The sequence below is a fragment of the Pleurodeles waltl genome, chromosome 8 (genome assembly GCF_031143425.1).
Source record: "Pleurodeles waltl isolate 20211129_DDA chromosome 8, aPleWal1.hap1.20221129, whole genome shotgun sequence".
NCBI classification, from domain to species: domain Eukaryota; kingdom Metazoa; phylum Chordata; class Amphibia; order Caudata; family Salamandridae; genus Pleurodeles; species Pleurodeles waltl.
Window position 1 is genome coordinate 329981856 of NC_090447.1, and position 27483 is coordinate 330009338.

Genomic DNA, 27483 nt, shown 5'->3' on the forward strand with positions numbered 1-27483 from the left:
AATATGCCATGTACTCACCCCCTTGTGGCTGCTGTGTTGTCCTCAAACAACCATCAAGGTCTGGGTAGGCCACTGCCAGAATGTGGGCCATTACGGGGGTCATGGTCTGACAGGCACTCTGCCCACATTGGGATGACATCCCCAGCAGGACCTCTGCTGTCTTCCGGGCCCAGCATCTCAGGTCCTCCCACCTTTACCTGCAGTGGGAATTCCTCAGGCTGTGGACCTCCAGGATCTGCACCTTCATAGTTCCTTTTTTTGATGGGGTTTGATCTGCATGGATGCAAAAGACAAATCCAGAGATTATTATCACAAGTTTCTTCACAAATGGGTGAGTCACTTACATGTCTGTAACGCCAAGCTAGGACTTTTCTATTTGTCAATACTCCCCAAGTATGAAACACACAAGCCAATAAGTACAGGGACATGACTACAGACATATGTATTTGCTTCTGAAGACTAACCCACTACCCTGCTCATGGCCTACAATGACTAAGCAAGCTTACTGACATCAGGTAGCCCATGCACTAGCAACCTATACTGTGATGTGAGCCACTGTGAAACACCACACACCTATATGGCTTCTGAAGGATAAATTCCTTAGGCAGGAATGAATCAACACATTCACACTCTGAAAGAATGACTCACTGCATGCAGTCCCTCCAGGCAAACACAAACTTCAACATTTCACATGAGTGACAATCAAGGGGCTGGCATGTTGGGTACAGAAAGTGTCTTCCTTTCGTTTGTGTACATGTGGCCTAACAAGTGCTGACTCATGCCACTTCAGGGAGTGGTTTCTGTGATATGTATCTGTACCACAGAACAGTCCTTTGGACATATGTGTCTATCCTACAAAGATGGCATCCAACAAACAAAGACGTGCATTGTTTAGTTTCTGCTATGTGACCAAGCTACTGAGCCGCATAGCATGGCTTCCCAGGAATCAACACACTGTCTGCACTGTGAGACTGTCAGTAATGCAATATGCCTGTTCAGGACAAATATGACCTGTGTGATGGTTACAACAGAGCTGTGGGACTAAGGGAAGTTCCATTAGTCTTAGATATACATTGACAATGATGCTAAATGCACATATGGACTAGATTAATGATTTGCTTCTGTGCCCATTCCTACTCTAGTCAAATGAATGAGGCATTCAGGGTAGGTTTTGCCACCAGACCGTCATATTGTCCACATGACAGGGTCTTCTGGGCTACAGGAAGTGGACATAGTGCCACATTTGCATAACCACAACGACTCTCTCACAGCCTAGACTAGGTCCTATACTGGGAGATACATTTGACAGGCCCTGGTCTCTGCTGGCTGAGCAGACAGAACCTACATGACACTCCATTCCCATCCCTTCCATGCATAACAGTACATCAATTTGGCATGTGGTGTGTGTGGCAACTTAAAGGACAGAGTGAATCATGATATCCTTCCACGCAACAGTTGAGCAAAGCTAGATGTGGATTGAAAGATCTATGGCACTATACACATTGCTCACATTACTCTCAAATGACTCATACAACATGCATACACAGCTCATGCTGCCATGCATGTACATGTTGTCTGACATTTACAACAATCATGAGGAAAGAGATGTCAGTGCATGGCAGTAATGGCTCCTTACCTAGTCATGTGCATCCAACCCAAGGATCTAGGACCCCAAAAATCTCACACAATACAATATGACTGAACTTAACATATGGTACTGCCCATCAATAACCTGCACATTCTACATCCCATTGATGCCACACAGACTGCAATTACAGGTACACAGGAAGTCTAACTGACATACAGGAATACATTGTAGCCTGTGAGGAGGGAAAGGTCACGGAGGTACAGACAAAATTGTGCACATGAGTGACTTACCTGCTCCTCTGGTGAGCCATAGAGCTGTCCATACAGGGGTAGGGCCTCAGACACAAGCCTCTCCAGCTCCTCTGGTGAGATGACAGGGGCCCTATCACCTGCAGGATGTAGCATAACTACTCCCAAAGACAGCACACAGCCGTTTAGGTACTGGAGGTGTTGCTGGCAGCAGTGTCAGGAGTCAAATGAGTGAACTTGCAGAACAAGGCGGTCACGTCTGCCACGTACATGGTCGTCACCATCGGCAGACACAGCCATTGGGTCCCGACCCCCACTGGCAACAACGTTAGCCTATGGCTGTGTCTGCTGCAGTTGCAACCGCCTACCACCATGGCGACTTCTGCCGGCAGTCACCGATGGTTCCCAATGTTCAGTGGAGTAGGTCAAGCATCCACCATTTTGGCAGCCCGGAATGCTGTTTTGTGCTCTTGAAACTGCATCACAACTGCAAAAAAGTTTTTTTAACCTCACAAACATCCTTACCCTGTCTTGTCATGTAGATCCTACAACTCAAACACCATTTTAGTATGTTGCAGGGCACAGATGGCATTTAACAGTGGGGCACAGTCCACCACCGCCAACGGTCATCTTGGCGGTCGGGATTAATAGGCACATTACGAGGGAAAAATGTATTGCACATCTCTGAGTTTGGTCCATAGCCATGTTGTTGACATGTGTGGTAAACAATTGGGGTCTCATGTGACCCTTGTATAATTCGCAGCTGTGATGTGTACTGGGTGCAATGTGTATCTAGTCAGAAATGCTTTGTCACATGATATCCTTAATATGCATCACATATGTTGCTGTGAACACACTGACTAATATTAGAAATAATTTCTTGTCATACATAGGTACCCAAGGAGAGGGAGGATGCGACAAGCTCCTGTCTACCATCCACTGCCAGACCTACAGACCATGGAGCAAAGGCACAACATCATGTACTACCACCTGGATAGGCAAACAATAGTGGCCTTATGACATCAGTTGGAGCCAGATCTGATGCCAGCTATTAGTTATCTAACCAGCATACCAACCATTGTACAGGTCATGTCAATAATGCATCTCGTAGCCACAGGGTCCTTCCAACATACAGTGGCCCTATCTACTGGTATGTCCCAGCCTATGTCTGGTGTTGAAGGAGGTCCTCTCAGCAATTTTGAAAAACCTTGACAGCTATATCCGATTTCCTCGATGTGAGGATTTAGCCAATGTGAAGGCTAACTTTTATGGTTTTGCACACATCCCACATGTGATGGGGTCATTGATGGCACATATGTTGGCTTGGTCTCACCGTAGGCCAATGAAAAAGTGTATCGCAACAGAAAGAATTTCCATTCCATTAATGTGCAAGTTGTCTGTTTGGAGGATCTCCACATTTCACGTCTGTGTCCGTTATCCAGGTTCAGTCCATGATTCCTTCATAATGCAGAACAGCACCATATACCAGCTGATGTCACAACTGTACCAAGAGAGGGTCTGACTGGTTGGTAAGTCACACTTGTCCTGATTGTGTGTGTGCAATGTCAGATGCTACAATCATGATGTCAGTGACGCATTGTTGCACATATGTCCCTTTCCTTTACAGGAGACTGCATATCCAAACCGTTCTTGGTTGTTGACACCACTAAGGAGCGCAACTACGCCAGGGGAAATATGATTCAATGAGGCCCACAGTGGGTAGTGAAGTGAGCTTTTGGGCTCCTGAAGACCAGATTTAGGTTCCTGGCCCAGACTGGTGGAGCCCTCCTCTACTCACCCAGAAAAGTGTGTCAGATCACTGTGGCATGCTGCATGCTACACAACATCCTCCTGCGGACAAATATTCTGTACATCCCAGAGGAGGTGGAGCCTACAGTGCCATCAGGTGAGAATCCTGAAATGCCAAGTGAAGATGACAGTGGTGAAGAGGAAGCAGCTGAGTTGCAGAAAAAGCTCATCAACAGCTACTTCTCATGGGTGCATGTCATGTGACTGTGACTGTACAATGAACTGTAGTTGTGAGAATGTGTGGAATTTGGTGTATTAGCAACAACTAGGGAGCTGATACTCTGAAATATTCAGTCAAAGGCTGCTTGAAGAGTTACCCCTTGAAATATCTCCACCTTGATGCTGTTGCTTTGTTTCTTCCAGTTTCCTTGCAATGTAATGATATTTCCAGTTGCTTGCTATGTGAGTTGTGTCATAGGTATACTTTCAAGCCTATACTCCTTGTTTTACCTTTGTACAGGTACCTTTACCATGACATTCTCATGTGGGCATTTCAGAGTTGTGGCATTGGCAGGTATCTGATGCTGTTCTGACATAGGAAATAGACATGGTTTGTCCCAGGTCATGTAGGTCCCAGATTCAGGGTGTAAGAGACGTGTGCCAAGGCTGCTTGCAAAGTGTTTGGGTGGAAGGTGAGAGGTGAAAATTGCACTTGTTTTTTGTGCTGTGGTGGGCAGATAACATCATGAGTGCCATCATGTGGGCATGAAATATGTAGTCATAGATTGCAAACAAGTCACTCACCCTTCACATTGGTTATGTATGACCTGTATGTAGCTGTAGATGTGCTTCATCATTGCAGGCCACAGTGCCTGCGCCACATCACTGACAAATGTTAGTGTCATACCACCAGATGCATGGTCATTGGATTAAGATGTGCCTGTGGTCAGGGACTATTGTTCTGCTGTCTGTATCTTGGATTATGTGATGTAAGATTACTTTGGTCGGGTAAGTGAGAACGCTCCAGCTGCTGACACCAACCACTTTAATGTTTGCCTATTCTACAGGACAATGTCTGACAAATCCCTTCCATCCATGGTCTGCGGGATTGGGAAAACCTGCCAGACGGTATGGCGGCCCAAACCGCCACATAATGAAACCTTTGAGGGCTGCCATAGGCGGCCCTCACTCACAGCCAGGACGCCTCCGTCAGGCAGCCTGGCGGCGGTTGGCATCATCATCTGACAGGGCAGCGGTGCTGCCCCTCGGATAATGATCCTGCAGTCTCCAGCCTTACCCTGGTGGGTTTTCCCGCCAGGGAAAGGCTGGCGGAAGTGGTGCACAGGGGCACCCCTAGGGGCCCATGCACTGCCCATACACTTGGCATTGGCAGTGCAGGGGCCCCAGTACAGTGCCCCATTGCGCAGGTCACTGCCCAATTTATGGGCAGTGATCTGCGCGACAGGTGCAGCTGCACCCGCCGCACAGAGGCATTGGCGGCAGCTCTATGTGGAGCAGCCGTCAATGTCCCGGCCAGGCATTCCTGTGGTCCGGCGGGTGGAAACAATGTTTCTGCCCGCCGGCCCACAGGAATGTTCTTTATACGGCTGGCGGGGATCCGGGGGTGCTGGCGGTCAGCAGTAAGACCGCCAGCATGAGCACAGCGGTTTCGACCGCTGTGTTCAAAATGAGGGCCTGTGTGTCTGTAACAAATCCCTCCTTGCACAAATAAGGAAAGTCTTCATCATGTCGTTCATATGGTCTTACATCTCTACTTAGCAAAATGTGGAAATTAAGCAAGCGGACAATGAGTTTGTAATTGGTGAATTTATTACAATGCTGAAGCAGAAAACAAGATTTGGACTGAAAAGAAGTAAAAATAAAGTGAAGGTGTCAGTCATGATGATTGAAATCATTGGAGTAGATGCCACACCACTGGTATTCTAAAATCCAGAGTACGCCTCGCATTAGAATTGGTATGTGGTTGAGGATCAGTCAACAGAGTGATTATGAAGGAGTTGCTTAAAGAAGCGGTGAGTGCCTTTCCACCCACACCTCCTGGATTCTTTGCTGGACATCCCCACTTGCATGGGGGGTTCTGCTGCTACAGAGGCAGGGGTGTCTGAGGCAGGTTTTCCATTGGCAGGGCCTCCCTTCAAGTTGATGGCACTGATGTAGATGTGCCTGGTGTTGATGAGCCAAAGGAAGGGGTAGAGTAGTGTTGTAGACCCCTAATCAGTGGTAATGTCCCGCATCACCCTTGTTAGGGAGGCCATGTTGGTATTGTGGGCCTCCCACTGCTCTCGCATGTCCCTAGATTTCCCAGAGTTCAGTCAAGACCTGGCCCATCACGCCCTGGGACTACTGATAGTCTCCTAAGATGCGACTGATGGCATCCTGGCCAGGAACAGCCCTGGTGGCCTCACCCTGCTGGGCACAGTATCCCTCCCACGCAACCTCTTTAGCTGCTAGATTTCCCAGAGTTCGGTCAAGACCAGGCCCATCACATCTTAGAAGTACTGATAGACCCCCAAGGCGTGGCTGATGGTGTTCTTGCCAGGATCAGCCCGTGCCCTCACCCTGCTGGCCCACAGTATCCCTCCCATGCAGTGCTTAATTTGTGGTTGTTGTTTCCAGTGCTGAGCACTGGCACTTATTTTTGATGGCCGGGGCTTATTCTTCTGCCTCAAGCATTTGCTGCAAGCAAAAGACACACATGGGAAAGGCGGAGGAAGGTAAAACGAAAAAGCGTCACAAAGGGAGAAAGTAGAAAACTGCAAGAGTGAGCTGAAGGGGCAGGGATTGGCTGTAAATGGATTGAAGAGGTCTGAGCTGGCTTCAGGATTACGCCGGCTCTGTATTCTGTGTTCACACATTGTATTGCAGCACCCGCGGGTTTAAGAGGAGGGCTTTGGCCACTGGCACCTTTTTATTTACAAATGAAGCACTGCTCCCATGCACCCTACTCCCATGGGCCTGTGCCCTTGCCACAGGTGCCCTCTCTAACTCAGTCCTGGACCCTTATTCTCAGAAGTGTTGTGCTGACTCAGGAGCCAGGACTGGGGAGCACAAGATGGTAGACACTGTGCTCGGGACACAGGTTGGGGGCAAATGGTTATCTGTGATGTAGAGGCAACCGGGCTGGGAGATGTTGATGTGGCCACAGTGAGACTCATTGTTGTTGTCTGACCAGGTTGCCCAGACGTGCCAGGACTTTCCTCCATGTCCAGCAGTCCAGGAGTGTCTTCTTAACTGAGGGCTTCATCCAGAGGGTAGTGGCAGTCTCTTCTGTGGCCTCTGTGTGCCCAGTGGCCGTTCGACCTGTTGATGTGAAAGATACAATGTTACTGGTTATACTGTGACATCTACCTCCAACAATCCAGTGTTACATTAAGCATATACTTTGTACAAAGTTAATTTGCAGTTAATCCTAATGCAGCAGGCACCTATGGCATTCATTATATTGACCTGACATTTGTGAAGCATGCCAATTCCATTTAAAGTCAAGCAGCAGCTGAAATGTGCAGATCATTTGCCCTTGGGGTGGTGAAAATGCCATCTTGCCACCAGTGCAGGCAAAACAGTGGCTATGTAAGATATGTCTTTGTCCATTTTGATGACTAGTTGATTATTATGGAGGCAGACCCAGGAGTCATCATGTGGTCAGTGAATTGTGAATGTGTTGGTTGCTAATGCCATTCTGGTGATGCATCTTGAGGTCTTTGGGATCATAGTTTTGCACACTGGGTAAGCTGCCCTTCCTGTCCTCAATAGTTTCATCTTAGGTTTGCAGGTCAAGATGGAGCAAGGTATCCAGGAACATCTCTGATTTGAGCATGATCTGTATCTTGGTCATCCAGGTGAGTGAACTTCAATTGAGAGTTAGCAAGCAAGGGTATTTGGACAAGTGACCACTGGTCTCGTGTTTGGAGTTAATGAAATAGTGAATTTCAGTCATGTCACTCTCCATACTACACACACTTGACAAATGTTATCCTCCCAGGTGAGTACACTTCCACCGAGAGTTCACAAATAGATGGTTTTGTGCAAGTGAACACTGGTTTTGTGTTTGGAGTGGGAGAGAGAGGGCCTAATGGGCTTTGCATTCCGGTCACTCGGTCTACTACCCACTACCATACAAATATTATCCTCCCAGGTGAGTGAACATCAATTGAGAGTTAGGGCACAGGGGTATTAGGGCAAGAGGACACTGGTCTGGTGTTTGGAGTAACAGAAACAGTGCCTCTGTGAGTTGCAGTCAGGTTATTCCATCTAGTCCACACACTTTTCCAATGTTATCACCCAGGTGAGTATACGTCGTTTGTGAGTTGACACACACGGGTATAAGGGCAAGTGACCACTGTACTGGTGTTTTGAGTTACAGATACAGGGCCTGCTGGGAGTTGCTGTCAGGTCATTCTCTTTACCTTAATCACAACGAGAGAGGAGGGGAGTGAGAAAAGAAAAGAAAACCCATACTATCTCCCCTGGAAACAGGAACAAATACACAAGGAGTATGGGGTATGGGGTATCGTGTGGGTGCAAAATAAATTTAATTTGCCCTGGACCGTTTGCATATCCTGAACTTCGGGACTTATTCTTCTGCTGGGAATGGTGTTGAGGGGAATCTTTCCTTACGGACTAGGTGGTCTCACACACTATATAGTGTCATGCTTCATCACATGACCACCTAGCCCCATGCAGGTAGGATAATACCACCTGGATGGACTCAACCTCGTATTTGAAGGAACTTGGAGGGAGTGCAGAGATAAAGGTTATCTGGATAATGATGGGATCCAGTTGTGCTACAGAAAGACTAAAAACACCTGAATAATCACCTGTGTGATGATTCACCTTTATTAGTGGGGATTGCTGGTGAGATTAAAAAGAAGAAGTGGGATGCTTCTAGAGGGTAATGGCTCGAAGAGTCACCTACTATTTAATGGACAACATGTTTCTGACCACTAATCTCAAGCCAAAGGAGGTCTAGGGGCATTAGTCAGCGCCTCAGGATCCCTAGATTCATGCACTCTCTTGACTACACACACACTTTTCCAATGTTCCCCTCCCATGTGAGTATACTTCGTTTCTGATTTGACACACAGGGGCATATGGGCAAGTGACCACTGTGCTTGTGTTTGGAGTTACAGAAACAGTGCCTCCCTCCTGGGGGTTTCAGTCATGCTAGTCCACACACTTGACAAATTGTATCCTCCCAGGTGGGTACACTTCAATTGAGAGTTCACAAATAGATGGATGAGTGCAAAGGCACACTGGTTTTGTGTTTGGTGTGAGAGACACATGGCCTATTGGGCTTTGCATTCCTGTCACTCCTTCTACTTCCCACCACCATGCAAATGTTATCCTCGTAGGTAAGTAAACTTCAATTGAGAGTTAACCGACAGTAGTTGGGCATGTCAACACTGGGCTTGTGTTTGGAGTTAGACAAACAAAGTCTCCTGGCCTTAGCAGTCATGTCACTCCCTCTACTTCATACACTTGATAGATGTCACCCCCCCAGGTGAGTACACTTAAATTGTGATGTTACATAGAAGGGTATTTCGAGAAGAGACCACTGGACTGGTGTTCTGAGTGACAGTAACAGAGCCTCCAGGGAGTTGCAGTCATGCCAGTCTCTGTACTACACACAGTAAACAAATGTTACCCTCCCACATGAGTCCATTTCAATTGAGAGTTCACAAACAATGGTATTTGGACAAGAGAACACTGGGCTGATGGTCTTACAGACACAGCACCTTCCTGGCCTTAGTAGTCATGTCACTCCCTTTAATTACCACATTTGGCAATTGGTATCCTCCCAACTGAATAAACGTCAATTGTGAGTTGCCAGACAGTGGTCTTTAGACAAGTAAACACTATGCTAGTATTTGGAGTTGCTGGGACATAGTCTACTGTGAGTTGCAGTCAGGCCACTCTCTCTAGTACAAACACTTGACCAATATTCTCTCCTTTAGGTGAGTACACTCCAATTGAGAGTTCACTAACAGATGTATTGTAGCATGTGACCACTATGCTAGTGCTTGTAGTTACAGGAATAGTGCCTGCTGAGAGTTGTAGTCATGTCAGTGCCTGTAATACACACACTTGACAAGTGGCATCTCCCCAAGTGTGTACCCTTAAATTCACGGGTACCAAACAGGGGTATTTGGAGAAGTGACCACTGGTCTGGTGTTTGGTGTTATAGAAACAGATCCCGCAGGGAGTTGTAGTCATGTCAATCCCTGTACTACGCACACTCTATAAATGCCATCTCCCCATGTGAGTATAGCATTTTGGTAACATTATTAATGATGTGACTTACCAGACTCCACTCCCCCAGGTATTCCTGTCAAGCCTTCAGGGCGCAGGATGGTCTAGACCTTGTCCTCCCAGGGAAAGAGATGTAATAAGGCACTGGGAGGGCCACCATCAGTCTTCTTGGCCCACAGCTCGTGCCTGGAGACCAGGGAACATACCTTGCCTTTGAGGTCACTCCACCTCGTCCTGATATCCTCCCTTGTGCGCAGGGTGATGCTTACAGTATTGACTCTGTCGACTATCCTGTCCCACATTTCCAGGTTCCTACTGAGAGGAGTGTGCTGGGCTTGTGCTCCAAACAATTGTTACTCTTCTATTATGATTCCACCCACCATGACTCAACTCATCTTCAGAAAAATTAGTGTGACATGGTTGGACAAAAAATAAATGGGTGACAGTGACGTACTATACAGGGTAAGTGCAATAGAATGTTAATAGACAAAAGTGTGTGTAGGGTGTTGTATGGGATGGTGAAAAAAGTGGTTCCTAGTAACTGTGCTGTATGGAAAAAAGTTGCTCTGGCATGTGTGTGTTGCAGAGTAAATGCAAAGAATTGTGGTGTGTGAAGGAGTATGTTTTATAATGTCCTTTGCAGGTGTGTCCGGTGCGGCAATGTGAGTCAGCTGTGTTGCTTTCAAATTCATTCAATGTGCTGTTGTGTATTGGTTTGCTGACCAGGGATGGCGGTGGTTTGGACTGCCATTGGCTGACTGCCATGGGTGTCCACCACAGTGACTGTGTGCTTGTAATGCTGTCAGTGGTGGTTCGCAATGCTGTCGGTGCTGGAGGTCAGACCGCATATTTCCAGGCCACCATGCCGCTGGTGGTCTGCCTTTTTTGGTTGGCGGTCAGTGGTCGTGCCTGTGTAACTCATGATAGGGCAGTCTGAAAGACCACCAACATGGCAGTCTTTTTGGGACTGCGAAAATCGTACTGAGGCCCGTAGATCTCATACCAAATATCCCTAGAATTAGAAGCTGAATATTCAATAATTCCTTGCTTCTTGATATTAATTTCACTTAATGTTTCGAAAAATGTGCAACCCAATTCTTTATTGATAATGATACACCTGAGGTGACCATTCAAAGTGTTTGGGTGCATTCAAAACAGCTTTTACAGATTTTATCATCTCATATGTGGCCAACAAGAAAAAAAATGCTTCTAAAAAATGAATTCAAATCATGAATTTCATTAAGCAACCAGAGCATACATATTGCACATCCAAATCTAAAACATGCCTCAGTAAACTAGTTCAAGCCCAATTTACCTTTAACAAGAACCCAACAAAAATCGCTAACATATATCTTCTTAACTCTAGTGCTAAATACTATGGGGGACAAAATAAATCTGAGAAAAGTCTTGCAAATTATTTTAAGACTAAAAAGATTGTGTTAAAATAGAATCTATTCTGTCTTCTACTAATACTCCTCTTCAAACAAAATGAAGATATATTGAATGAATTTACTAAGTTCTACAACGATCTCTATACCCCTGAGTCTCCACCTTTTCAGGATCATATTCTTCAATAATTAGCCTCTATGAAACCACCCCTGCATCTAAATATTGATCCCCCCTAGATAAAGATATTTGTACTAAAAGTATTATTGAAGCTATGCATCTAATTGAAAAAGGTAAAGCCCCTGGACTCGATGGATTCACTATAGAATTTTATTTACATTTCTGACAAATTTTAATTACCAAATTATATCAGATCTATACATATTTTATCATATCCAATTCTGCCAGAGGCTCATTCCAAAACGCCTTGATTTGTCTTATTCACAAGAAGGTAAAGATCCAAAACTATGTAAAAATTACAGATCATTTTCCTTTGTTAATTTAGATTATAAAGTTTTTGCTAAAATGTCAACTATTCATCTTGATCCCTTTCTTCCTCAGTTGATCCGAAGAGAACAATCTGGTTTTATCAAAGGATGATATCTATCAGATAACACTAGACTATTTTACAATATTTTGAGCAAATCAAAAGTATATCAACATTTCTTGGCTACAATTCCTTTAGATGCAGAAAAAGCATTTGATCAAATTGATTGCCAATTTATATTCTCCACTCCCTCCTGGTTTGACTTTTGTTCAAAATTTGTAAAACTCATGTCTTTATTCTATTCTTCACCCAAAGCGTTCATATTTTTGTCTTATATCTCCCCCTTTTGACCTTTAGTGTGGAGTTTGACAAGGCTGTCCTTTATCACCTTTTTTATTTAATCTTGCTCTTGAACCCTTTTTAATCAAACTCTGGAATAATCCAGATATGTATGGTTTTCAATAAGGAAAGAATTAATTAAAATGTTCTGCTTATGCTGATGTCATGCTACTTTTCATGTCGAAATCACAGACTACGTTGCCAGCCTTTCTTATGGAAGTCTCCAATTTTTCAGGATATTAATTAAATAAAGAAAAATGCAACATACTCCCCTTAAATAAATTATGTTTCCATGCTGATTTTAGTTTTTCTGACTTCCATTGGAATCAAGACAAAATTAAATATCTTGGTCTTTAGTTCAAACCCTCCATCAAGTAAACAGTTTCATCCAATATGATACAGATTCTTTCCACTTTGACTACTCTAAACGTCAAATGGAATCCTCTCTTACTATCTTGGTGGGCGTGGCTAGACACTTAAGATGATGCTAGCCCCAATTATACTCTTTTATGTGTCAAATATACCTATAAATAGTCCTTGTCATTATTTTAAAAAAACTCAATACAACTCTATCTAAATTTCTATAGAACAATCAAAAACCTAGAATGTCCCTTCAAGAACTTTAAAAAACCAAGCATTTAGGAGGCGTAAATTTCCCTGATTTTCATTCATATCGCACTGCGTTCTTCTTCAAATAAGCTTCTTTCTCATTAAATGGGGAAACATCTATTTTATCTCCTCTCTGGGTGGGCAGGGAAAATGCTTTTCTTCATCCTTTCTCTATTCGAGAATTTTTAATCTTTACTCTTTCATTCTCTCTTCCCATTTTGAAAAATGAGTGTAAAATATTATGTCCCATTTTTGTTCTCGATAAAGACATTAAGGAGCAATTTCTACACTCTTCAATTTGGCCCAAAAAATATATTAAGATAAATAATACAACTATTTTGGGAAATCGTGACAAGTGAAAGTTCTAAGTTGGGTTAATCAGCTTTTTGATAATGATGTTTTTCTTTCTTTTACACAAGTTCAACAATGTTACTCTCTTCCAACTCCATATTCAACTAAATACTTTACACTTATTAACATCATTCAAAAGGCCTAGAAGACATTTATACCAGATAACATTTCCATTTCTCACACCTCTCAGTTGAGGACTTCATTGTTGTCCTTTCCTTCAGCATCACATATTTATCAAATCCTCACAGCTCCCCCAATAGATCGGTATAGGTCTGTAGTAGAGTTACAATGGAACATGATTTGCATGTCACTTTCCCAATACCCTTATGGAATAAAATTTGCTGTGAGATTAGGAAATCATCTAGAGCGGCTAATATGTTTCAAACTCTATTTTATATTTGTACTAGGCTATTGATTACTCCAACCTCTCTACATAAAATTAATGTTACTAATTCACCCTCTAGCTGGTATTGCAATGATTCACCCTCAAACCTTAAACATATGTTTTTTGAATGTCCCTCAATACATCACTTTCAGTTAAGAGTCTGGCAACAAATAAATACTATTTGTAATACACATATACCTTTTAGGTACACAAATATATTTTTAGGTGGTCTTGCTCAAGATTGGTCACCTCATCAGGATAAGATTGGTATTTTAGATTTACGTCTTGGTGTTGCATTTCAGCAAATCACCAAGTAATGGAAGAAAGCTTCAAATATATAATTTCAAGCTTGGTGGTATGGTGTTTGTTATAATCATAGGTTGGACAGAGCTTATGTTACTCTAGTGTCTCTTCCTCTGAAAAGTGACATCCTTTGGCTACGTGTTATATCTTTTCTAAATGATTCAGCTCAATATGTACATAATCTTCGAACGGAAGAAGTACCCAAACCTCCATGAAATACTTATTATTGTTGTTTATTTATATCATATCATTTCGTTAGGAATAGATAACCATCATTTGAATTCTACCAATGATACTGTGTATAAGCAATTTTCTTATGATATACTCTGTTTCTGCCCGCCGGCCCAGTGGGGATGTCAAAATGGGGCCGGCAGGAGTGCGGCTGCATTGGCGGCCGCTCGGCGGTTGAACCTTGGCGGGCGGCCTTCGCCACCCGTCAAGGTTGTAATGAGGGCCTTTATCTTTTAAACTTTAAAAAGAATATATGAATATAAAAGTGCATGAGTACTAGAAATCAGCATGTTAAAATAAAACACTAGATCACCCATATACATGGACTGCTAATTTCTTACTGTGAATGCACCTTCAGTAATACAATTTAGATGCTCCACTTTACATTAGTAACGTTAAGGCACACAATATATGTATTGTTGATTACATGATTATGTCACTCCTATAATAAATGATGGTAAAACCAAAACTGTGTGTCACCAGTTATACTGACCCAAGGGCATTCTGTGGCTTGAAATCCTGAAACAACCACAGCAATCTGTGCCCCTGCATGTATGGGGTGCGTGGAAAGAGAGAATGTAGTGGAAGGCCTTAGGGGCATCGGGTTGTGCTGCAGGTAGGGGACACCACAGGTGGAAGGGTTGGGGTTTGATCAAGTCAGTTCCACCGCTAGGTTTACTGCTGCAATGAAGTGCTGCTGAAGAATCCTTTCTAAAAAGGTATAAATCAAGGAAAATTATGAAATTACAGATTGTCCGACTTTCTGATTCCCGATACCCAGTGCTTAATTTGCTAACAAATAACTGAACGTGAGTCTCAAAAGTCCACCACCCACTAATACAACTGGGACTGCCCACATCCACTATTGACACAGTCCACCTTCACCACTAGTGTCTCTCAAATGTGAGTGTAAGTAGCTAATTGCAAGCTCACCTACCTCACCTTCGTAGCATATTTTGAAAACAAGGGATGCCATAAGAAAATAGGGCCCTTTTTGGGTAGTAATGACACAATTAGGGTAGTATTCCACTCACACTACTGGTACTAGTGCCAATGCTCCTGCTGATATAATGTTAGTAACACCCTTAATGTTGTTTGTTATTGAACTTTGCACTGTTGTTGCATGTGATATACTACCTATTAGAAATGGGGTCTTTGGTTGGCAGTCAGGTTATCCCCTGTTCAAGCAAGGACCCTCACTCTAGTCAGAGTAAGTCACACACAATCCAAATTATCCTGCGCCCACCCTCTGGTAGCTTGGCACTGAGCAGTCAGGCTTAACTTACAAGGCAATGTGTAAAGTATTTACGCAATAAATCATACAATAACACCATATAGCACCACAAAAATACACCACACAGTGTTTAGAAAAATATATAATATTTATCTGATAAGATGCAGGTCAAAATGATTAAAATGCAATAAGTAAATGTTGAGATATCACTGAGAAGTGATATAAAGTGTCTTAAGTCTGTTAAAAGCAAACAAAGGCCCCCATTACGATTTTGGCGGTCTTGAAAAAAGACCGCCAAAGCCGCGGGCGCCATATATATATATACTTACTTACTAGAGCAGCTCTCCACCTAAAATTGGGAACTTCCCAGAGTTCTCCTTTGTTTTTTGCATATATATATATATATATATATATATATATATATATATATATATATATATATATATATATATATATATATACAAGGTGAAAAAATAAAGGGCTATTGACCGTTTTCCAATGTCACTATACTCCAAACATTACTATGTGAAGACCATACTCTACACATTGTTTTTCTTGTTATTTCTTATCTTTTTATTTTTATGTTATTCAAAATATTTTAGATAAAAACACCAAACGTATCTTCAATGTCAATAGCCCTTTATTTTTTCACTATATATATATATATATATATATATATATATATATATATATATATATAAATAACTTTCAATCCCATATATGTAGAAAATTGCATGCCAGCAGTGTAATTTCAATTGAGTCTGAGGATTCAAATTCACATCTAAAGGGAATTTGTGTATATGTATGGACTTTCAACCCTGTCCCTTTGGTGTTGGAAGGGGTTCCTCTCTGATTTGTTTCAGAATATTAGTACAGCTGGTTAGCTGGAGAGAGAAATAATTTATGGATAATTTTATGGATACTTTAAAAATATTTGGATTTTCAGAGGACCGATTTGACAAAATTATAAATGGTAACTCTAAAAATATCAGTATGTTAACAGTATCGAGTGGTGATGTTGATAAGTGGAAAAACCTTTGGAATTTAAAGGAAAAGGTGATTCGTACAGAGTTGCATTCTGACTTTTTGATTGAATATTGCAAAAAAGGTATTATACCTAAGGGCCTTCAAATAAAAAATGAGCCGGGCCTATTTGTTAAAATAGAAAAAATTATATGAACAGTGGACCTTTAGAGCTAACATATGTAGTTCGGACTGGATGTTATTGATTATAGAAATGGCACAAGAAATAATAATTTTGGGGGAAAAGGAAATTGAAATTCTAGTATTAGAGTTAAAAGAAAAGAATGCTTTAGATAAAGCAAAACGGAAACTTGAGGAAATACAAGATAATTTGGTAGGATATAGAGGATACTTGACTAATAAAAAAACTATAAAATTGAGTAAAGATGTCAAAAAATACAAAATGGAGATTTACAGAAAGATTATTATGAGATGCCCCAAAATAGAGAGAATTAGAACACACGTTGTTCTCGGAATAAAACAAGGGGTTTCAAAAGACATGTGACATTTTCAGACACATCATATACAAGAACTGAATCAGAGGAAGAGAGCACCACTGATAATAGAATGAATAGGGAAGGAGAGGGACTAGCAGGATCAAGCAGCGGTAGCTCTAATATTTTTTTAGAACAGAATAGGTTCACCCAGAATCATCGAGGCAGAAGCAAGGGGAGAGGAACATATCAGTATCAAAGTTCAGGCCCCAGGAGGCAACACACGAGAACAAGAAGTCAGAAGGAGTGGGAATATATATAACTTGTGCATCTGTAATCAATTTGTCATACAGGGTTTTGAAGACAGAGGTAAGAGAGGTTTTAGAAAAGGGTTTAGGTTTTGCCCCCTCTGTATCCCCAGATAAATATGCAATAGAAAGCGATATGAGGGACTTGTTTAGAAAACTTCGGTTAAAAAATGTTTTTGAAGGTAGGGACAGGATTAAAAAAAGAAAATAAATCAGGATTGAGACCCCCGTCCGTATGGATCCCTTCCAGACAGATGGTAGGGAAAGAAGTAGAGGTGTTGGAGAAGGTGATAGAGAAGGTTGTGGAAGACATATTAAAGAAAAACATTTGGTATAAGAGCAATCTAACAAAAAAACAACTGTAAGCACTTAAAGATCTAGAAAATTGTGAGAATATAACAATGAAACCAGGAGACAAAGGTTGGAGTATACTGATAATGGATACCAATGATTGCATCAGAAGGATGAATAACCTACTGCAGGTGACAGAACATTATAGAAAATCAAATAGAGAAGAATGGGTAGCTGTAGGATCAAAAATAAAGGAGAATGTATGTCTAACAAAAGAGAATTAATTAATCTGTCAGGATGAATATGAGATCTTATACAATGAACATTCCATGATTCCAGCTATATATGGCCTACCAATGGTCATAAGAAATTTAAGGATCCTCCTATGAGGGCGATTGTTTCAAGTCTGAATTCTCTTACTGAGCCTCTGAGCAAATATGTAGATTGCTTTTTGAAACCATTAGTTTTGCAACAACCATTATATATCAAGGATACAACTGATATGATCAGTAAGATAGAAGGATTGAGACTTGACTCAGAAAGGGAATGGCTTGTAACTCTGAACATTGAAGCAATATACACGAACATCCCACAGGGTGCTACAGTAGAAATGCTGAAGCAGATATTGTGTAGTGATGAAGGTGACTTATCTCCCCACGCAAATTTAATAATAGAATGGGTAGAGATTATTTTGAAAAATAATATTTTTTTATTCATTGATGAAATATTCTGCCAAACAAAAGCATGTTCTGCCAAGCAAAGCATGGGAGCTACATGTGCTCCAAGTCTGGCATATTTGTATGTAGGTTCCTTCTAAGAAAAAAATATATATAATAAAATGGCCCCATTCTGTCATGAAAACTATTGCCAGCGTTGTTAAGTTCTTCCCTCAGCAAAAACGATTCCCCTTTTCCTTGTACCCATGTTGGTTGCTGCGGAGTCCTCACTCCCGGTGGCTCTTGCGGAGGCTGTTCTTAGAACTAGCTTCTTCAGGTTTAACTGCCCCTCAAGACGGTGGCCGCAAATCCTTGTGAGGTCAGCGCTCTAGTGTTTCTACATTAGTCTTGTGCTGAAGCTTCCCTCCAGCTGTTTATCTCAGGGAGCACTGCACTTCAACTGTCATCCTGAGGAGAATGAGCAGTGTTCCTGAGGAGCTTCTTTTCATAAAGAATTCTTCCAGATTTGAGTAATTCATTATTTTCTCTTGTTGCGGTATGCACATCAGCTACTTTTTCCCTTTTTAAGAAGCTGATTTTTTTCCTTCTTCCAACAACTGGCTGTCGGCTTTCTGAGGAGAATTTGCTTTGGCTTAAAAGAACTTCAAGCAACTGCGGTAAGGAATCCTTTTGTATGATTTCCAGACTTGCCAATATATATATGTACATATATATTCAAGAACTCTTTGCTTTGCAGACTTGTCAGACGTAGAGGCAAACCTCAGTACTCAGACTAATTCCTAGAGACTGTGATTGAGAAAACTGAACCTTGAGAAGGAGTTTTCATTTCCTGTAAAAGCTATTAGTAGTTTGTATATTTGTGAATTTGTGAACTGTTCTCCAGAGAACCTTGGAATCCCTCTGACTCCTGGAGAAAAGAAGATATTAAGTTAACATTGTTCTCTTAGAGAGAAGATAGTCTCTCAAAAGATCTAGGTTAGGAGAACCATAGAATTGGGTGAATGTGAATGGCTGAACAGTTGAATGTACAGTAGGAATGTACTTATCTATGCTCTTTTCACCCGACTGCAGTTCCTTCCTTTAAAGAAATCCCAATAAGAAGAAAGGTGCAGAAGTTCCGAGACAGACACTAAATATCCTATCTTCAAGTGGGAAACACAGGCTGGAACTGGATCTGGAGGGGGTCTCTCTTTTTCTTTTCCCATTTCCCTTCCCCCTAGCGCATGCCGGGTTCAGATAATCAGTTAAAGTCTGAGCACGCATCTGTTAGAGGGAGTTGGGTAAAAGGCATCTGCTCCTGTGGAAGTTTGATTTAATGGGTAATCTTCTGACACATTCTATGACAGTGTTAGAAATTGGGTACGGTTTATCGATGATATATTTTTCATATGGCAGAGAGATGGAGAGGATTTGGATTCCTTTATTCTCTGGCTAAATTGTGGAGATTCAAATTTGAAATGTACTTCGATGATTTGCCAGAAGGAATGTGATTCTCTAGATATTAAGCTCAAAGCTGTAGAGATGAAACTACAAGTAGAGTTATATACAAAACCGAACAATCTTAATACCCCATTACATTATACTAGCAACCATCCAGGATGACAGAGAGATAATATACCATTTGGCCAATTTTTAAGACTTAAACAGAATTGTACACAATGAGAAGATTACAAAATACATGCTAGGACTTTGGAAGGAAAATTGTGAGAGAGAGGTTACCCAAAGACATTAATAAAAAATGCATATAAGAGAGCTAAGTACTACAATAGGGAAAGCTTATTTGAAGGGGGGTGTAAAGTAAAGGACATAAACAGAATCGTTTACATTACAAACTATTCCAACATTAGTAATAAGATAAAACAATTTGATAAATAAGAATTGGACACTCTTGAATGAAGGAAATGGAAGAGGTCTAGAGAAACCCTTGTTTGCATATAGAAGAAATAGAACAATAAGAAATTCTTTAGTACAAACGTATAAGGAATCTAAAGAAGCCCAGCAGAGAGACATTCGAGATGAGGGTAAAGTGAGAGGAAATTTCCTGTGCGGGTCCTGTAGTAACTGAAATACTGTTAAAAAAAGGTAATGTAGTGGAATTAAATGGGATGAGACATCATCTCATAGACATTGTAAATTGTAAAACCAAAAATGTGATGTTTGATAATATGACCATGTAACAAGGGATCTATAGAAGAAACAGGGAGAGAAATTAGGCTAAGATTAAACGGACATAGATCAGCGATAAGAACTAGAAAGAGGAATGCTCCTCTAGTTGAACACTACTTGGAGCAGAACCATAATGAACATGATTTAAGGTGGTGTATATATATAATGGTGAAGGGAACAAGACGAGGAGACTTTGACAATAAAATAAATGAATAGAACAGTTTTATATGAGTAAATTTAGAACATATAAGGAAGGTTTAAATAAGAGTGAAGAATGGGAATTTTTTGTAAAATGAGGATTTAACAGCACCTCACAATGTGGACGACTGATTTAGAAGGGAAACAAGACAAAAATGTAAACAATAGAATAAATTGAGCCAGATATTAGAATGGTGAATAAGTAAGGTCAGTTAAGAGAACATATATGCTCTGACAATTTTAAAGAAGTATAGAAATGATAAAGAAATATCATATGAGGACATATATGAGTATTATATTCTCCTTGCCTAGTGCTTATATACTCCATATCTATACCTTTGACCGTGTTTTGCATTATTTTACAATCAGGCCTTCATGATGCCTTTTGCTCATAACCAATTAATACCTATTCCCCTATGTTAATACACTCTACATCTGTTCCCTCCACAACCTGAAGGCATCATGGAGACCTGATTGTAAAATAATGCAAAACAAGGTCAAAGGTATAGATATGGAGTATATAAGCACTAGGCAAGAAGAATATTATACTCATATATGCTCTCATACATACACAGGCAGAAAGAAATATGTGTTATAGTTCAGATCTGACCTGGGAACTATACCAAGCACATACACTAGGTTTATAGAAATTTGTAAAATAAGCTCCATTGTATCAGAAAAATAGTACCTTCTCCAAATGGAGTTTATAGAATCACTATCTAATATCCTCCACTTTCACTTGGGATTGCACCGAGGACTTGAACATCAATTCAAAATATTTTTTTTGTGTGCTTTTGTATATGAAAATCATCATTGTGAAGATTCTTTTGACATTTTTTACCAATATTATGTTAAATTGAAACAATTATAAATTATAGCTTTTGGACTGTAGATATGTTTTGGTTATTATTAGATCTCTAGTTTTTAGTTTTCAGTGAGACCACATGTTCCATAATGCACTTGGCTGGTATTAAGCAAATCAAGTATAAATAGAGACTCATGGGAAGGTGTTTTTTGTATGAACTGTGAACAAGACCGAGAGGTTGAAGCGCGTAGGTGGTGTTGTTTCATATTCTTTGGATAAAGCAATAAACTTTCCTGGAATGCAACGAATCATTTGTTTTGGGTTGTATATATTTATATATATCTGCACACAGAGAATGAAATAATGTTTGCCTCTGTGATTTGTAAATGAAAATAAAAGTTCCTCATTTCACCATGAACCTGAGTACGGCGCTTCTCTCTGTGTGCAGATATTGTTAGAATTTATTTGCGAGGGTGCTCCGTCCCTGCACTTCGGTGCCCTGTTTGGATTAGGCTCTTTAACGCGGAGCAAAGTGTTGGTGATATATATATATATATATATATATATATATATATATATATATATATATATATATATCATTTACTTATTGAACTTTAAAATATTAACATTAACATATGTATGTCTGTGTGTTGAGCAGTGGTTTTCAAACTTTTTATTCTCACATTCCCTCAGTTGAAAATTAAAAATCATCAGGCCCCTCAGAATTTTTCACAATTATTTTAATAAGATGGCAATGTTTAAATATGTCAAGACTTATTTGAACATTGGAGTTAAGTACTGTTACATTTTTAAAACCGCACTAACATGTTTCTGCTCAAAACAAAGCACTGTTATTCATATAATTCTTCTTTTTGGCCAGAGCCTGGCACCACCACAGGAATCATTTGAGGCCCACCTGGGGGGCCACCCCCCCAGTTTGAAGACCCCTGGTGTAGAGGGAAAGATAAAAAAAAAATGAAGTTAAATACCAAGATGCTAAGGGAGTTGGAAATATATTAATCTATTGCTCAATATAATAAATAACATACAAAAGCATGTTATTTGAAAAATGTTTTGGAAAAGTAATTTTAGCAAAATATGTTTCGAAAAATGATTTTATCACATATAATCTAAACCGAGTGCTACTATTGATAGACTCGATAGTTCACTGTATCTTGTATCACAATCTTGGTGACTTTTCCTTCATGGCAGGGGTAATATCGGTGTTTATTAGAGGACAGCTAATGGCACCTAAATGAAGGATGTCTCAGTGCGCACTACAAGGCCTGTTTTATCCACAATATTTCAAAGATATGCTGCAAAAATATTTTTAAATTACTGAAGGTTTGTTTAGTATGAATATGGAGGGGAAACAATGAAAGTGGTAATTGGGTCATTGGCACCAAATGGTATCTCTTTTTATCTGGCAGTGGAACCACTCAAATGCTAATTACTGAAGGGAATGAGAGGATTGCTATCTGGAACACTCAAGCTATTATATTCTTGTGTGTAGATGACAAGCTGATTTATGTGACAGACCCTGTTAGAATGAGCCCAGTGCTACAGTGAAATGCTAGATACATTCAGAGCAATGCCTGGACTGGGGATAAATTGTTATGGTTGGAGACCGTGGGCCTGATTAAAAAAGGTCATTTACACTTTTAAGTAATTTATACTTTTGAGTAAGTTTACTACTTTTTTGCAAACTCACAAAGTTGGAGTGCAAGTTGCTACAAAAGAAAACAGTAGTAAGTCCAGCATCACACAGGGCCAACCACTAGTACTTCCATGGAAAATAATGGAGGTAGTGAATATAAATAAAACCCCTAAGAAAAAATGCTAGATATAAATTAATTGATTTATGATATTTCAATCAAAATATCAATCAAGATAATTTAATGTTTAAAATATCAATATAGTACATATTTATTATTTTTTAGTAATGATTGTATACAATATTTTAATACTCAATTATGAATTTAAAATTTCATGTGACAATATTTTTTAATAACATATAACTAAATGTTTTATTCATTCTGAACATAACTTTTAACAATTGTTAATGCATAATATTTTTTTTATTTAGGTGAGAATTTGTTTTTAAATTTAAACTTCAGAAAAATAATTTATTTTTAAATAATTTAATATATTTCCATTAATAAAATATTTATTTCAAATTTAAGTTAATAGTACTGTAGCATTTTCAAAAATGTGTTCTACATTTACAATAAAAATATCAAATTAATTTGTATTAATATTTAACATAAACCTATTTTTAGTATTTCTTACAAGTCAAATACATTTTTTTCATGGTCCCTCTTCTTTATCATATGGAGACTCAGCAGTTGGGGCAAAAAGCTCTGCATTATAAAGTATTGAGAAATGTTAAAAAAGCATCTTGGAGATAAATTAACAGAATAAAAGTTGAAAACATAAAACACACCACCACTAAACCTTGGTGAGTATATTCCTATAACAGAGGAATACAATTAAATATCACACTGCAGTCTTCAGCTTTTGTCATATGGGGTAATCAACACCGGAACCCTTTCTTACTACTCTATATTATTAATCTTTGTGATTCTGTGTAACAAAATACTGGTGTACAGCATTCAACACAGTAAAATGAAAATCCACTCTTAAAGGCTTACTGGCTTTAACAACACGTTTCACAGTAAATTGCTCAGTATTACTGTTTTTGTCATTGCTTTTCATAATAAACATTTCAGACATATTGTAGCTGACATACATTTACCTAAAGGAAGAAAAAAGCATATACCTTTTAACACCATAACCAATTCAAGCCTACTGAATTCTGCATAAGCGTTCCCACAAGGCAACCCTTAGATAGAGTCAGAAAATTCTAAATATACACAAAATCACTTTTGGCAGATCAATATCAAACGCTTCCTAAGAGGTATAACAAGGATTATTAAAGTGCAAATCTTCCACCTGCAGGGCTTGTTCAGGGGGGTACCCTGAGGGGAAACCAACAGCAAACCCTTTGCTTACTACAGTAATTTACGAATGTCCATGTAACACAATACCTGTGACAGATGTGTAACCCTGTTGCGTAAACTGGGGCTCTGACTTAGTTCTACAAAGTTTGGCTTTCCCTCTGATGGGTGAACAAACTTGGGGCCAGATGTAGGAAACGATTTGCGAGTCGCAAACGGCAAAAAATGCTGTTTGCGAGTCGCAAATCTCAGTTTCCTATGCAGAAATGCATTTTGCGAGTCGGGACCGACTCGCAAAATGCATTTCCGAATCGCAAATAGGAAGGGGTGTTCCCTTCCTATTTGCGATTCGCAGTGGTATACAATACCATTTGCGACCGCATATGCGGTCGCAAATGGTGTCGCAGTTACCATCCACTTGAAGTGGATGGTAACCCACTCGCAAATTGGAAGGTGTCCCCATGGGACCCCTTTCCCTTTGTGAATGGGCCACAAATTATTTTTTCAGGGCAGGTAGTGGTCCAAGGGACCACTACCTGCCCTGAAAAAATACCGAAACTAAAGGTTTCGGATTTTTTTTTAAGTGCAGCTCGTTTTCCTTTAAGGAAAACGGGCTACACTTAAAAAAAAAAAAAACTGCTTTATTTATAAGCAGTCACGAACATGGAGGTCTGCTGACTACAGCAGGCCTCCATGTTTGCGAGTGCCCATAGTCGCTATGGGGCCGCAATTTGCGACCCACCTCATTAATATTAATGAGGTGGGTCTTTGCGACCCCATACCGACTTGCAGACGGTGTCTGAGACACCGTTCTGCATACCAATTTGCGAGTTGCAAATTGCGAGTCAGAAGGACTCGCAATTTGCAACTCGCAAATTGGATTTTTGCTACATCTGGCCCTTAGTTCAGTGCCCCAACTCTTGAGTGTGAAATTCAAGGTTATTGTAGCCACACACAACCCCACTTGACATACTTGTTGGTATGGTTTCTATGCTTTTTGGGTTACTGACAGCCCCGTAAAGAGATCAGGGACGCAGTTGTAATTCAAATCCATTTTTATTCTTTAGAATAGCACACACAAGTACTGTATTAAGAAAAGACAATCTGGGACTGATTCTTAAATGTAAACTTACACGCTTTTGTAAGTTTACTATTTTTTTGGGTATTCACAAACTACAGGTCTAATTTTACTATTAGTAATTTTACAACTGCAGAGACTCTGCGCTCGTTAGATAGTTTTTATCTTTTTACGTGCAAGTTCTCTGACTCGACTGTGGAGTCTCTGCAATCATAAAATTACTATTTGTAAAAGTAATCTTGTAGGTTGTGAACACCAAAAAATATTAATCTAACACAAAAGTGCAAGTTTACCACTGTGAGTCATGCCCCATATACTTAATAGTGTTTATTGCAACAGTCTCATCCTTTAATTTTATACATGAGTAATACCCACACATTATATAATTAGAACAGCACAAATGCATGTCACTAACAGTGAGGATTATATGAACATTTCTAACATGGAAAGTGCTTGGCCACCTAAACACTACTTCTAAGCAGTACACTATGGAAAACCTACTTGCCTTTAGAGTTTCTTGGCATTCCGCACACTTTGTACCTGTCCACAACAGAAAAGCAGTAATTATCAGACTTCAGCTGGGAGTGAGCATTCCCTTTTCTTTTTATCTCAGATTATGGGGCACTTGCTCCAAGTTGGCAGTTGAAAATGTTTTCATGATAGCAGCATCACAGGCACCATATTAGTTATCCATGAATGGATGAGTAACTCAAGCATGTTACCTGCTCCTTGTGAACTGAATGGACCAGAGTACTGGAACAGACGTTGTGGTTCCAAAACACTCAGAGATGATGAAAGAGCACTGATCGATGGCTCAAATTACATCAGTGAGGTGAACCACTTCTCAGGGAGCTCTTCAAAGAGCGAAGATAGTCCATCATAGCTAGCATTTCACAGCATGGGCAGATGCATTGCTTGAAACTTCTTCTGGTTTGACTGCAGGGGTTGCAAGAGTGCTTCCATGTCTTGGATAGCCACTGGAGCCTTTCCAGATGTAGTTCCTGGATGATTTCAGTCGTACAATGCATATAATAAAAGATGGGTTTCACTTGTAAAGCATCCATTTTTCAAAAGTACAAAATCCAGCTTTCAGTGAGTTCAGAAAGTCACTTATGCCCCAGATAGTGCACTATGTTTTCTCAGGACTTTTTCTCAGCTTGATACGAGTACTCAATGTTGTCAATTGTCTTGTTGAATCAGGAGGAAAATGGCAATACTAACGCTGATAAGCAACAAAATGATGGAAAATCCTCCAAAACAAGGAGTGGAAAATGATTGAATAAGTCCACAAATAGCTTTAAATCCAGCCACCAGACCAGATCTGATGAGTGTGAAAAATTGTGCCTTAATAGTTGTATTGATGCTTCAGGAATTGTGTGTATAATATCAGCAAAATGAGTTAGGAATTGTGTTTGTAAAAGCCTATTTATTTCCAGAGCTGTTCTGGCTGTCTGCAAATCGTAGGTTTTTGCTGCAGAAGTCAAAGGGACCTCTTTTTGTAGTAAAACTGCAACAATCAGCAGGAAACCAGAAAAGTGCGCATTTCCTTCAACTAGGGATAAATGCTTCTTCACTGCTCAAAGACTGGATTATGCTAAACAAGGCTGGCACAGCTTACTCACACTGTAGGTAATAACCACTACATGCATATGTCTGATCTGTAATACTAGGGGTTTGGGGCAATTAGCTTTCGGACCAGGGGTGTTGAAAAGGAAATAATGGGTGAATGTATTGGAATCATAAGGCCATAAGGCTAAACCTTCACTAGGGAATTGTGAGGAAGTATAAGTTCAATTCTGGATCATAGCATTCATTTAAGAGTCTGAAATGTTTGTTACAAAGATTCTTTTACTTGCACTCACGTCTTGAAAGTCAAGACAATCATACAATGGTACAGTGATGCTTATAACAGTAAAACACAATAAAGAACAATCCCTGCCATTCCTGCACAGCTGACATGCATGGTTGTCATACTCACTATAGTAGTGGTCCTAACATCTTAATTAATGAAGCAATAGTTTACATTCTTTGTATTCCTATAAGTACCTGCCTGACGAGCCATCTTCAATCTTACCCTCCTGGGCATTAGCCCTCCTCAGTCACCTCACTCTCCAACTCCTTCTTGTCCTTCCCTTGAATTTCATTAGTAAAGTCTCCCATTTTTGGAGATCCTCAGCAGCCTTATCATCTTGTCTGCATTTTCTCAGACAGAGGGTTTTTAAGGTCTTTTATGTTTCCAAATTCAGACAAGTAGTCTGCTAAATAGTTTTTTTGAAGAAGATTTCTTGAGGTATGATGCATGCCCTTACGTTTGACAATATTTAGCTCCCCAAATACTTTTCTCATCAATAGGTTTTTTCCAGTAT

At 40.3% G+C, this 27483-nt stretch overlaps 1 long non-coding RNA gene across 1 annotated transcript in view; it reads right to left on the minus strand.

Annotated features, from left to right (window-relative positions):
• Positions 1-6826: 6826 nt before the first annotated feature.
• LOC138249940 (uncharacterized) overlaps positions 6827-27483 on the minus strand; it is a 104543-nt gene continuing 83886 nt past the window's right edge. The window contains exon 3 of the long non-coding RNA XR_011194868.1: positions 6827-6906. This is a non-coding gene — a long non-coding RNA (uncharacterized lncRNA). The remainder of the gene's footprint in view (positions 6907-27483) is intronic.